Raw genomic sequence first — 15,257 nt, forward strand, 5'->3', positions numbered from 1 at the left:
TCGGCTCTGGCGACGACAACACAGGTGGGTTCTGTAGATACTGCTTGATCTGCTCGAAAGCTACTTGGCATTGGTCATCCCATTGGAACTTCTTTCCTTTTTTCAGGAGACCAAACAGTGGTTCACAAGTCAAGGTTAATTTTACAATAAACCGTCTTATAAATTGCACTTTACCCAGAAAGCATCACACCTTCTTTTCAGTCCTTGGTGGTGGCATTTCTAAGATGGCCTTGATTTTGGAAGGATCGACCTCGATGCCCCTTTGTGTAATCAAGAACCCCAGCATTTTGCCTGTTGTAACACCGAAAGTACATTTCTAAGGATTCAGCCGCAACCGATACTCTCTAATCTATTGGAAAAATTTCCTCAAGGCGGTGTAGTGGCCCTCTCTTTCCTTAGACTTGACAATCATGTCGTCCACATATACCTCAACCTCCTTTTGGATCATATCGTGCAAAATCGTGGTTGTAGCCCGTTGATATGTAGCACCAGTATTCTTCAAACCAAACGGCATCACCCTATAGTAGTAGGTTCCCCACGTGGTAGTGAAGGCAGTTTTCTCCCTATCTTCGGGTGCCATCAAAATCTGGTTGTAGCTTGAAAACCCATCCATAAACGAAAGCAGGGCATGCCCAGCAGTGAAGTCCACCAATTCGTCAATATGCGGTAGAGGAAAGTCGTTTTTTGGACTGGCTTTGTTCAAATCTCTGAAGTCCACACATACCCGAATTCTGCCGTCTTTCTTCGGCACCGGAACTATATTGGCCAACCAAGTTGGATACTTAGATACTAACAGGAACCCTGCATCAATCTGCTTGGTGACCTCTTCTTTGATTTTCAGAGCCCAATCCGGGCGGATCCTTCGGAGCTTCTGCTTAACAGGTTGGGCCTCTGGGTCAAGAGGGATCTGGTGCTATACAATCTCAGGATCGATTCCAGGCATGTCTTCGTAGGACCATGCGAAAACATCTTTGAAATATTTTAATAAAGCGACTAAGCGCTCGCGTTCCTCAGAAGACAACGTGGACCCGATCTGGACCAGCTGCGGGTCCTTTTTAGTACCAACATTAATTGAGGTGATTTCATCAACCAAAGGTTTTACAAACTTCTCCTGCTCTTGATCAAGCAAATGTTTCAAAACCAGAGGAATTTCTTCTTAGTCATTTTCATCGAAGTTTTGAAAGTCCTGATTAATGCAATAAACTAAAGGCCCAGAAAAGTACTCAGAAGCCACAGCTATACCATTCTCATTAACAACATCTAGTTCGTCTAATTCTTCGGTTACAACCGACTCAAAGGAAAATGAAAAAGACGACCTGGACAGGACAGTAGTATCCGGGTTATCAATCCTAGGAATACCTAACTCTGACTCAGATGAACTAGAATCTGATTTCGACTCCACAAACTCTGTGGAATTAGATTCTGGTTCACTACCTGACCCAGAACTGCTCGATAAAAAGCCTTCCTCGTATTGCCAGATGAGGGAGGGTGCGATGGATGCATAGAGAATGCCAGAAGATGGGCCCATAGCCGCTTGGTCCTCGATCATGGAAACTGAGAAGTTATCCCCCAAGCACTCCGGTGTGATCTGAGGATCTGAGATGAGACAAGCCAGCGCTGCTCCTATCTCAATTTTTGTGCTCTCGGACTCTTCCTCTTTGCACTGCTCAGCCTTAGTTGGTGGGTCAGTCTACTCTTCCGTAACTTTATCCCCTGACAACTGAGGGTCAAAAAAGGTCTCGAAGCCGGGCAAGTGCCGCTTCTCTGAATTCAACCATGGCTCCAGAAAGCCACAAAACGGGAAATCTCCCCCCTCCCGGACAAAGCGTCCGTTCAAGGTTCCTTGGATAGGTCTGTGCACCAGCTCATAGTGTTTCCCGACTTGCTTAGCCCTGGCTCTTCTGGCTATTTCCCTTCTTTTCCTTGCCCAATCCTCTCTGGTAGGCAAGTAACCTAAACCAAAGGTATAAGGGTTGTGTGGCACTTCGGCCAATGCAGCGACGCCCTTCTGGCCACTTCGTCCCAATCCCATTCCGAGCATGTGTTGAAGCTTGTTCATGAGGTAAACAGATTGCGCGCTGACATACAGTCCCTCATCAACAGCTAGCATATCCTGCACTACCCGAGCCTCAGCTAGGGTGAATCCCGACAAAAAGACGTCCTCCACGCCGTGTCCAATCTCCAGAATTGGTGTAGTAACCTCTAGCGGCGGATGTATTGAAGAATTCTTGAAACAAATTGCTACCCCCTTTCCGTGGGAGTACTTCAGCATTTGGTGTAATGTGGAAGAAACAGTCTTCACTTGGTGTAGCCACAGCCGCCCAAGGAGTAGATTGAAGGTGGCTGGAACATCCAAGCATGGAACTCGATGTCCTACTGCCCCGGGCCAACCTGAGTCTTGATCCGTACTGTCCTCATCACCTCTTGACTAGTGTTATCATAAGCCCGAATTACCTAGGCTCTAGGCACGAAATTTGCAGGCTTCAACCCGATAGCATACGCCGTTCGCGATAGATATACATTGATTACAGATCTCGTGTCAACCAGAACCATCAGTATCCACTTCTCCTTACACTCCACAGAGATATAGAGCGGCATGTTATGATCAGAGCCCTCAGGCGGTAGTTCTTTGTCTGTGAAGGTCAAGGTCGGTGAAGCTCCATCCGGGAACACCAATCCTACCAACTGCTCGGGCGTTGTATCAATCGAAAGCTTAGCCTTGTCCATTGCAGAAAGGATGGCCTGTCTATGCACCCTCGAGGCCATAAGCAGTCCCCAGATGGAGATGTCTGCTTGAATTTTCTTTAGCTATTTCAGCACAGCTTCCTCCTCTAGCAGTTTTTCTTTCTGCCTCTCTGCTTCTTTGTCTTTCCCGGATGCCTCCAGCTGGTCCAAATGTGGGGGCTTGAAGTGTCGCCCACTCCGGGACATATGGTCGACCTCCTCGGTGTACCAGGTGTCATCTGGTTGATTCTGCCCCCAGTCCTCATCGGTGTGGGCATGACGCAAGTCATCATCTTCCCACCATATCCCCTCGGCAACCGACAGACAGCTATCCTGTTCCACCATAACTGTTCTTGTGTTCTCAACACATTCTGCCCTCTCAGGTGCTTTGGCTTTTCTAGCCCTGTTATCTTTCTTGATCCTCTCTTGCTCAAACCTCCTCAGTGCGGCTTTTTGCTCCGTGTCTATTGTACACAAACTGCCCGATTCCCGAGCAAAATTCTTCACACCGGTGGTCTCCGGCGATTCGTCCTGGTTCTCGACTGTTCCGGCCACTACAGATGTTTCTGTCTCTGACTGACCCTGTTCTGATTAAGGCACCTCAACAACATCTGGCTCGTCACTGAGCCACCTTGCATTATCTGTCGATCCATTCAGGTCGAACCAATTGATGCTCACATCTCCCGGATCCTGCTCGCTAAAGAACTGCAGATTAGCAATGTCCTTCTCCAGCTCCGCTAGGTTATCTAGCCCTTGACTCATTCCATCCTCTCGGACCACATTGATCTCTGCACCAGTTGGCAACTCTACCATCGGCTTAGCCTGACCTGTTGACACAATATAACCGCACGGGTTATATGCTTCCTCAGTAAAGCTCCCAGATCCCTCAGGTTCTGAACCAACATTCACATTCTCCTCCAAGGTCACCCCAGTTCTGTCTTCAACAGTCACCACCACTGGCTTGGGCTGGGTTTGGAAGGTGCTCATCATGCACAAATCTGTGCTTTCGGGGATGAACATTGTCGGCTTGGGTAGGTGGGAGGGAGTAATGTATATGCTAAGGTCGTATGAAACCGCCCTGGTTTGGATCAGGTTGATTTGCTTGGGTGGTGGAGCTTGGTTATGTGGTGGGAGCGGGTTGGTAGTGACATTTGACTTGTCGGGAGGCGCAATCACCTTGTTATCAATGAGTTTTTAGATCTCATGATGCAGCCTGAAGCAGAGGTCAGTGTCGTGACCGTGTTGCTGGTGAAAGACGCAATATTTGGCCGAGTTATGTATTGAAGGAAGGTTATTTGGTAGTGGGCGTGGTTCTAGAGGCTTCAGATGCCCCTTCCTGATTAGAACCCCTAGGGCTTTGGACAAAGGCAAATACAGCGGGGTAAAAGTCCTCTGACCCCGGGGTGGATTTTTTGCTAGTTGCGAACTGGTTCCGGATGCACCAGTGAAGGGTGTAGCTGTTTTTGGCGTGGTGGTGACCATGCCGACATCAGAAGTTCTAGCGGACGCACTACTACTGGTAGCTGCGTTTGAATCATGGGTAAACGCCCTTTTGGACTGTTCCTTTTCCTAGTCGATCAGACCTTGCCTTATAGCATCTTCAATCTGTACCCCAATCTCATGCAAGTCAGTAAAGGTGGGGAGGGGTAAGACGATCATTTTCTGCATCAGCTTGGGTTGTAGGTTGCGCACAACCATCCTTATCTGATCCTTTTCGGGTGGCCGAGTTGTCATCATGGAGGCCTTGGTCCTTCATCGAGTGACAAAGTCAGAAAAGCCTTCATTCGGCTCTTACCTGGTTACCTCCAGATCACGGGTTGTGACCTCGATTTGGGTGTTGTATGAATATTGGGGGACAAAGGCCTCGACCATCTCCTTTCAACTTCTTTTCACTAAGTCCTCCAGCTTGGCATGCCAGATGGCCGCCATACCCGACAGGGTCCGACCGAAGAGTGATAGTTTCTGGAGTCTAGTCAAGCCTATCGGGCACAGGATATCAGAAAACAGCCTCAAATGAACCATAGGATCGCCTAAGCCATCAAAGCGATCTATGTGAGGCATCTTGAACCTGTCCGGCAATGTCACTGCCGAATCAGTGTATCCATCTTCTATGTCCGGGATCGAGTTAACTCCTTGAGCTCGCTTGAACAGCTTTTCAAGCTTGCTTACTTTCAACATGGTTAGATTAACCTCAAATTCGAACAGTGCGTCCACTGGATTAGCCGGTGCTTTAGACATCTGAGGTGGGATTGGCAGTGGGACTGGCCCTGTTGAAACGTCCGTATTCTCCTAGACGGTAGCTGCATCCCCGGGTATCGGAACCCTAGGTGGGAGTGGGGGTGGGGATGGATGCGAAGCAGATGCTCCGGCTTGTTGTGGTTGCTGTTGTTGTTGAAGCCTAGCAATTAATTCTGCCTGCTGAGCTACAACCTCTGCCTGACGAGCGGTAACCTCTGTTTGACGAGCAACATCCTACTGCATGGCCTCCATGGTCTATTGGAGCTAACGAATCATGTCCTCCATACTGGCCATCAGGTGCTGATCTGTCTGAACAGGTGTATGTCCTCTTTCTGAGGTAGACACAGAAATCTGATCCCAATTGCACACAGGTGGGGTAGACAATGACTACTGAACTAGCGACTGCTTTACGGATACTCTCTGCGTGACTACCCTTCGTCTTGTAACCGAGGGTAATGAAGTAAACACTAGTTGTCCGTCAATAAGATCCTCAGATCTAGAAAACCTTCTACCTCTGGTCTAGAGTGCTCGGGGGGGATCTGTCTCTTCACAAGCAATGATGAAATACTACCTTGCAAAAAGATAAATAAAGCAAAAAGGAAACAAAAATCAGCAAACAGATAACAGACAACATTTCGGCTTAGATAAAGACAACATACAGTTGGCAATCATAAGCTGAATAATCTATACTCAAACATTGATCTCTGCCCCCAAATCACTGCCCCAAAACTGATATTCTCAAATACTGATGTCCTCAGACTGATACCCAGACTTGCAACTGATACATACATCCTGTAGAGACACACCCCTAACAGGACATATCAAGCAAGTAAGAGCCAAAACACCCCTATGGTGGGGTAGGGTTTCCTTGTCCTATTTTGTCAGGAGCTAGGATTTCACTACGCACGCATGTAGTTTTAAACAATCCTGCATTCGGGTGAGCAACCTGTCCCAATTTGGAACAATCTCTAAAGCTTCCGATATGCACTAGGTCGAATGGTCAAAAAGGGTGCCTCAGCAAGACCACCTAATATACCTCTCACACCTAACACCGAGACGTGAAAGGTGGATCAAACAGTACGGCGATGATCCAGATCCAAGGATCGTGTTCCCATCGTGGCAGAGCCTGCAACCGGTCAGCCTTATGGCATGCTTTTCCAAACAAGCCTCCGGCAAACTGTTGAGGAATAGCAGATGGAAAACACTGTGACTTAGGCGCACCAATGCAAATGCAATGCAAAGAAACACATAAGTGTAAACAAAACAACATACCATGAGTTTCGATCCAAGTTCTCTAAATCCCCAGCAGAGTCGCCAGAAACTGTAGACCACCCGAACTCTCTTCGCGCGCCCCCCTTTCGGAGAAAGCACGAATTGGGCCCTGCTACTACAGTTCGGACTCCCGTCACGATTCTGAATCTAATCTCACAAAGTGTAATGTAAGACTGATAAATCACCAAAGAGTCCAAATCTGGCAATTGGTTTTGAAAAATCAATTTTGACTGAAAAAGTGCCAAACATGGACTGCTTTGCCAGATTACAGACTCGCCACCTGAATATTTTATTTTTGAAAAATTTAGGAAATCCTGACTCGTGCCAAAGGCCATGTGTCCGTCATCACCAAAGTTACCTCAGCTCGAGAACTTGGGTACGAGAGGGGAAGGTCCTGAAATGAGCACCCTCGCTCGCTCGATCAAAGGATCGGCCTCTACTAAGCATGATATGTTGTTGTATAAACACATGTGTTCTTGTTCTGATTATTAGCTAACTTACTATGTGATGCACACACAAGTATAGACTAAATCGCAAGAATTGGAACAAAACAAGCCATGTTTGTTTGTGAAAATGGCTTGAAAGAGCCACCCCCATGGTGGGCTAAAGCGCGGATTTTCCACCCTCAAGTGGGCTTAAAAAAACATGATTTGCCACTTCGCAAAGTGGGCTTAAAACTCACATTTGAAGAATTGTTCCAATTCAGGCAACAAAGCCTCCATCCACAGGGATTCATGCAATTTAGCATTTAAGCAAATAACCTCATGGCAAGCTTGCGATCATGGCAACACTCACACTCATGCAATATGCTAAAGCGTAAAGACTTACAGTGTACTGCAAGCCAAAACAGAAAACTAGTTAGAAATCATGCATGATCCTAACTATGTTCAAGATGCCTAATGCAACACATGCAATAATGCAATTAAACAGGCTCGGCTTTATAAGATGGCATATGAATGCGACAATTGATACATGTATTCAAATAGGTATTGAAATACAATGCAGTTTGAATGATGCGCCGAGCCCAGTGCATGCAATACAAATGAATGGATGCAAACATGCAAGCATAAGGTTTGCTAATCAAAGCATGCCCTAATCTAACCATCTAAAGCAGTTAAATAAAAGGGAGAAAGACGTGGGGTTGGAAGACATGCACACACACACGCACCCTTATTACAACATTGCGCCCTCTCGAAGGAGGGTCCGAATGAATAAGCTAAGCTACACTAAGCTAAGCTAATTATTACAAAACAACTAATTAACTATCTTAACTAAGTACTTACAATGCATTGAAAAATAGCTATACTAAGCTAATTAAATACAGCACTTGAATCAAATAATTAGCTACAACTAACTATTAAAGCAAGTAAAGTGACCTCGCGGGCGAGGGAGACATGCATGTTCGGTTGGCTTCTGCTCAAAAATCCATTGCTTTGTCATCAATTGCCTCTGTTTGCACTCGTCTTGGTTTCTGAACATTGAACCAAACTCCATATTGTTTCTGCTCTAAAATAGGATGATTTCTGCACAAAATTAGACTGGTGGTAGGTCGGCCACAAAAAGTGGCGGCCGGCCACCTCAACTAGTCGGCCAGCTAGTGAAAGTGGTCGGTCGGCTACCTCAAGTGGGCGATCGGCCACCTGCTTTTCTAGGCTTCTGGTTTTGATGCAACAGAGGCACAATAATGTATTTGCAAGGAAATGTGTGTACTGCCACACTCCTCATCATTTCTTAGGCTCAAAAGAGTGATGCACTTGGCTCTCAAGCCATCAATCAAGCATCTCAACGCATGATGGCCAAAGAACCAAGCTTGTACAAGCTTAATGAATGCGCATATAAGACACAAAGAGCCTTCACCCTATCATGCGTGATCAAGGGTGTTGGCGACCAAGAAATGTGACACGTTTCATCACTATGAGTATGAAACATCCTACATTTCTTGTGTTTGGATTAACATCCGATCCAAACACAATGCAATGCAAACAACATGCTTATCTTTCACATGTTTTACTTGGTCCATTTCTTGTTTACTCATTTTACATTACTAAACCATTCTTTACTTGATTTGTCCAATGTGAAAGTCCTCTAATATGAGAGAGGATTAACCAAGAGAATGGGTTAAGGCATGACAGAGATCATGCCTTTGGCTAGGAGGAATCCTCATAAGAGGGTTAAAGCCATTCGAGCACAAACTCTGTCAAGCTTAAGCACAATCTCAAGGTAAACCAACCCCCAAAGCAAATCAAAAGTGAAGAAATGTGGAAGATGGCAGATATTTCAATGCTAAAGTGGCATGCATAAGACTCTATCATGTAGGTAATCCATGCAAGACATGTTAAGGACCAAAAGCACTAAAGCAAGCGAAGAGCATTATATAAGAGGCATGCACTATCAATCTCAAGTGGCCAAACCAGCTATGGATAGACCTAAACCATGCCAAAACAGTGACCAAAACAAACTGAAATGGTGGCATAAAAAGCGAGAAAGGCATGCTCATGTATTGGCTTATAAACAAGGCACAAAGCTTACCTCTCAAAAGCAATTAAAGAGCAATATATATGAGAGTATGACAAGGCTACATGCACTGAAATTATGTGTGAAATGATGCCATATCATGCAAATCACTCAAATAAAGCATGTTAAAGGGCCTAAAACGCAAAGCTAGTCAAGGTCATTTACACTATAGCTATACAAAGTGGAGCATATGTGACCAAGACCACTTGAAACAGAGTTAAAGCATGCTAAAGCAAGGCCAAAAACATGCTGGAGTGGAGCCAACACATGCTAGAACAATAGGCTAAATCATTAAGCACACAAGGCTAGTAAGCATGGTTACATTACAAGTGTAAGAGGCAAACAAGAGGTGCTCCAACAAGCAAAAAATAAAGTTATAACATGTTAAAATAAGGCCAAAAGCATCTTGAGAACAAGCCATGAGATGGTAGAAAAACATGCTCAACTACTAGGCCATTATCACATGAAAACAAGATGTGAGGAGGGGGGACCACCCCACCCCCCCTATTTTGGTCCTCAAAACCAACTTTCTACCATTGAAAAACACCTCTGAGTTTCAGTGGTGGAAAAACCAAACAAAGGGTGTTTTAAAAGCTTTAAAGGATGGCACCAAGTTTAGCAAATAAAGCTACAAAAGGGGATAGACCACCCCTAACTCTAAAAGGACCTCAAACAACCATTTTAAACACTTAAAAAAAGAATTTTTTGTAGTTGACAACTAGGCCAAAACATCATGCAAAGGTGGCTCAAACTAGTGTCCCAAACAAAGCTTTCAAGAACCTCAGCTTCAAGATAGTGATGTTAGCTAAGAGGTTGTGTGCAAAAATGCAAAGGAAACTCCCTTTCAAGCAATATAGAGAGCAATAGAGAGAGAGAGAGAGAGTTTTCTAGGGAGAGTGAAATTTTGCCTCTAAATTTTCTGAACCTCTAAAAAGGGGAGGGGGGAGCTCCCCTTATATAGAACAAGCAAGCAAAAAGCTTGTTTCATCCCTCCATACATGTGTATGGACGATGTATTCAGTGACCAACAGCTGGCTCAAAAGATCTGAAAATATCTAAAAAAGGAGAAAATTGGCCGTCTGCCACTTTTGGTGGCCGGCCGGCTACCTCCCTTAGCCAACCGACCACCTTAAGTGGCTGGCAAGAAGGAAAAGTGGCCGACAATAGCCAAAAGTGGCTGGCAAGGCCCTTCTCTCCTCCAGGCAAGAGGCACCAAGGTTTGGCCAAAAAACAAGGCCAAAACACAAAGGGTTTAGAGGCTCAAAGACAAGGCGCTCAACCGAGACCATCGGGCACTCAAAACGAGCGCAAACATGCACAATCATCGCGCGCACAAACGATGACGTCTGAGTCTTAAGGTCAGTCAAAAATGGGGTGTCTACACCCCCTAACTCACAAAGACTCAAACTACCATTTTATGCCTCAAAAATAGAATTTTTTATACCTTAAAAATAGCCTTAAAATAATTGAAAAGGATGGCAAATCAAGTATACACAATAAGCTTAAATGAGGTAAGTTCAATACCTTTGAAGCAAAATGCAATTCAGCCACAAACTCAAGCTCAAATTCCCTTCCAAGGCTCAAACAAAGCTCCAAGAGACCTCAACTCAAAGGTGAGAGTGTTTGGTTAAGGGTTGATGTGCAATAGTGTAGAGAAAACTAACTACAAGGCACAAAATAAGAGGAGAGAGAGAGAGTGTGAGAGAGAATTCTAGAGAGAGAGACAATTTTTATCTAAAATGTCTAACCCCCCAAAATGGGGGAGGACACCCCCTATATATAGAAAATCAAGGTTTGAGCTTGTATTCATCCTACCATACACGTGTATGAAGATGCAATTCAATAAGCAACAGCTGGCACAACTGGCAAACAAATATTTGAAAAAAGAGACCAATGGCTGTCGGCCACCACTAGTGCGGATAGGCACAACTCATGGCCGACAAGGTCTAGGGCTGGCCGACAGGTCACCCTACCTTCCAGGCAAGAGGCAACAAGCTCTTGGTCCAAAAAGTTGCACAAAACAGCAAGGTTTAGAGGCTCGAAGACAAGGCGTTCGGCCGGGGACTTCGGGTGCTCAAAACGAACACAAACAAAGAAAATCATTGAGTGTGCAAACGATGACGTTCAAGTCTTGAAGACAATCAAAAATGGGGTGTCTACACCAATCCATTAGACTCAAGTCCAGAGGAGCTGGGTAAACAAAAGGGCCAGCCAGTTAAGCCCAATTAAGTGCAAATCCACCTTTTTGCTTGAAAAAACTACTACTCTTCCAACAAGACCGATATTCTCCAAAAGTGAAAAATGCAAATTAAATACTCTAATTTCTTCAAAATTATTTTCTCTAGCTTGCGTTTCAAGCAAAAAAATTAGTGAGGGTCTAAACTAGACACCCAGGACCTTTAATGGTTGAATTGTCAAGGTAGCCCCAGCCCTTGACAATTCTTATACAATATACAGATGTGGCTCCTTGGGGCTCTTGAGGGACAATCATCTAAACCCGTTTAAGGACCAGAGCCTTACCTGAATTCTGTTCTACAAGTTGCCAATCTTTGCTAACTCAAAGTTAGACCTCCACCAGGTCGTGTTCTTATGTCTTGGGTTCATCATCAGTAGTTGATTTCTCTTTTTGATGCGAGCATGCTTGCAATTTGTTTTGAGGTTTGTATCTATAACTACCAGAGCAGTGTTTTCATCCTATTATTGAGAGTTGTTCTTTGCTTGAAAAAATAGGGAAGTCCTCTTCCTTGTATCAATTTGAATAGTCTTAATTTGAAGGGGTGGTGAGCTGTCCTCAACCATAAAATACTCTTCAGTGATAGAAGTCTGTTAAAAGCTTGCCAACCCAATTTCCTAATTTTGGGCCCTCACTTGGAAGTTTTTCCAATTTGATAATTTGAGAGAAAACCAATGTAGCACATTGCATTGTTATGCGACACATATAGCTATCACCACTTTTCTCAGTTAGAAATTGTGCCACCTTAGTTTGTGTGATGCAAGCATCTTGTACAAGTTTGCTACTTGTTGCTTAATTTGGTGCACTATTTTGACACATTTTGCTGTAATTTCTTCTTGCATTACCCGCCTTGCCTGCGAAACCTAACCAAGGTAAGGGCTTCCTTCTTTGTTGGATTGATATTTTTTTCTTTTGGGAGCCATAAAATCAACCAGGATTTACACGTAGTTATGGGTCAGAATCCCTCAGAATTATCATGTCTCATAGCTAATTCTGCTGCACATATAGCACAAATCTAATAGCCTTGCCATAGGTTGTCAAGGGTTTTTCTTGTGAGTGAGAGCCCTTTAGGTAGGGTTCATTTAAATTTATCATCAGTCTGACTTAGTAAGAGAGAGAGAGAGAGAGTTTCTATCAATAACATCCCTAGTGCTAGGAGTTTCATGCTATTTGTTTTTACTTTTATCTTTTTGTTTGTACGAGGACTTCTTGTCCTCTTTCCTTCTTCTTGCTTTTTTATTAAAATTCTTTATTGAAGCTCAAAGAAAAAAAAGTGTTTCTATCAATAAAAGTCTCATGAGAATCATATTTCCACTTGTGCAACCTCTCCAATGAATCTTCAAACTGTTTGTAGTTGTCAGATTACCTGTTGGCAAACCACTTATTTATCCCAAAAAGGGGGTTATCGAGAAGTTCATCTCTACCACTGTCAAGTCCATCCACTTTTGAAGCACCATGAGATAACACCCGTAACTGATCAAGGCACTTGTTCCAAAATTCTTTGATCATCCTCTTCTTTGTTGAAAGAGCATGCATACATGTATTCTCTGACGATTAGTAAGAAGTAGTTCAGTTTTTTGCATATAGGTTGTGGATATCCGAGTTAGCAGAAGCAGAGGTATAGGAAGTGATCTGGGTTAATTAATGGAGGGTTGGGATTCATGTTAAAAGGAATTAAAAGAAGAAAATGTGTGATTTACCTAATGATGATTGAGGGAAACTAAGGAAATATAGGCCACTCTAGGTTTGGCCCGGTCTGGGTATTGGGATTAATTTGGCCATCCCAAATCCAATCCTTAAAAACATTCAAACCGCAGTCTCGCCCATTACGCTGTTATATATGGTTGTAAAGTGAATTTAACTGATATGTTAATATTTTGTAAACTTTCCACTGATATGTAATTTTCCCTTAGTAGTATTAGTTCAAATCCCAATCCTATACAATGTAAGTTAGGGGGCTGAAAAAATGGCCATGTGAGGTGCATATTATCCCTATGAATGGAAGTAGATGGAATATGACATCTTTATTGATTTAATTTTTCACTAGCTTGACTTCCACTCACTCGTGCATTACTAGCTTGACTTCACTCAATTGTACTGTGTGGGTTGAGAAACATGGCTAGTGTAAATGCAATGTCAGGTACACAGGTCTTGTGATTATAAGTTATTGTAGTGTTTAATTATGGAGTAAATATCATTTTTCTCCCTAAACTATCACATGTTTTTCATGTTTAGCCCCATATTTCGATTTATTTCAATTTAGTACCTGAACTTTCCACAAATTGATCAATTAGACCCCTACAGTCACCTTCCGTCCACAATTGGACGGAATGTGCTGATGTGGGGGGCAAATTGATTTTTAAAGTATAGTTTGGGGGGGTGGGGGAAATTGATTTTTAATTTGGGGGGTAAATTGATTTTAAGGTATAGTTTGGGGGATAAAATGAAATTTTAAATGCTGCATCAGCACATTCTGTCTAATTGTAAACAGAAGGTGACGGCAGGGGTCTAATTGATCAATTTGTAGAAAGTTTAGGTACTAAATTGAAATAAATCAAAGTATAGGGGTCAACGTGAAAATCCCGTGATAGTTTGGGAGGAAAAATGATATTTACTCTTAATTATGAGCTATTGCCGTGGTGGAATTAATAAATAGTCAAATCGAAGTTGGTTACGTTTTGCTATGATGTTTGGTGTCACGCCCCACTTTTTATTACTCGGAGTCATTACCAAATTCTTTAATTTAATCCAATTTCAGAGATAACATGCGGAAATAAACTCATACATTCAATCCGTAGAAATGATTAACAATACTCTCATTCGTATGCAAAGTAAACATTACATGAACTAACTTAATAAATTGCCCTTGGGCTTACACCATTAAAAGTACAAGAAGAAGGGTGTAACCCTTTACAACCATGGCATTCCACCAACATAACTAAGGCCCCGTGGCCAACAAATAAGAAGATCCAAATCTTGTAGCACACCCTGCTCAACACCTGAAAAAGATTCAACAACGTGGGATGAACATATAGTCCAGTAGGGAACTCAACATGCTCCTTAACAATAACAACATTACAGATAGCTATGATCATGAACACCCATTCTCATACAAGAATAATAATGTGACAGTATATACAAAATATATATATAAATATATATATGAACTTTTCTTGAAAAAAATCATTTAATTCACCGCTATAAGCGATTTATCCTCCCTTTTTCCTTTCATTAACCCCCGTTCCCAATCTTTTATAACATTAACAACTACTTAGAAACATAGATTCACTCAGCCCATTACTCTTCCATTTGCCACACATACAACAGATGTGCCTTTTCAAAACATATTTGGCATTTAAATGCAATTCCAATTATATCATAATTATCCATGCACACCTCTATAAAAAAGATAACAACTCAACTACATACACAAAATCAATCAATGAGTCAACTCGTCCCTCCAACACTGTAACAAATACAATCCACAATGTTTCCAGATACACTGAAACAATAACACAACAACACTGCACTACTAGCTATATGCGTAGTAAGCCAAAGATACACTTCTCACCACAATCTACCAGTTTACCAGGCGCTAGCTGGAAGGGTATGGTACCTTAGATTATCAGCGCGTCAGTTCTCCAGGCGCTAGCTGGAAGGGTATGATACCTTTGATTATAAGCGCTGAACACATAAGTGTGTGGAGTCCATCCCCTATCTTCTCACACACACTGGAGTACAACCCCTCTCTTCTCCCAAACCAGTATACAAATATAATGTAATTCAGCATTTCATTACATATAATGTTCAATCAACAATGGTGTATTACATACACAGCAATTCAACACAACCACGTCATCCTCCACCGATGACCAAGGATAAAACCTCTAGATGCAAATATTTAGTACACCTATTAAAGACTCAATTACTATGAGACCACAAACCCGACAACAACATTAACATGGTAGTTCAAGATACAATTCCACACATGTGTGTGTTCAACACTCATGAAACAATAATCCAATTTTCATACGTATTTCAAAACACTTTTCCCATTTCACAAAACAAGTTCCACTTCCCTCTTTGTTTTAACAAAACCAACTCCGTCTCTTTAGTTGTCACAAAACCAAACCCATCCCTTTTTCTTTACAAAAACCGATTTCTACCAATAAGGAAGCCATAACTCACATTAGTACACTACATACATTTCAAACCCATTTCAAAACCAAAGTTAACCCCTTAGGCATTAACACCTTCACCCACTCACTTCAACAAT

Source organism: Camellia sinensis, chromosome 7 (genome assembly GCF_055761805.1).
Source record: "Camellia sinensis isolate YWXY chromosome 7, ASM5576180v1, whole genome shotgun sequence".
NCBI classification, from domain to species: domain Eukaryota; kingdom Viridiplantae; phylum Streptophyta; class Magnoliopsida; order Ericales; family Theaceae; genus Camellia; species Camellia sinensis.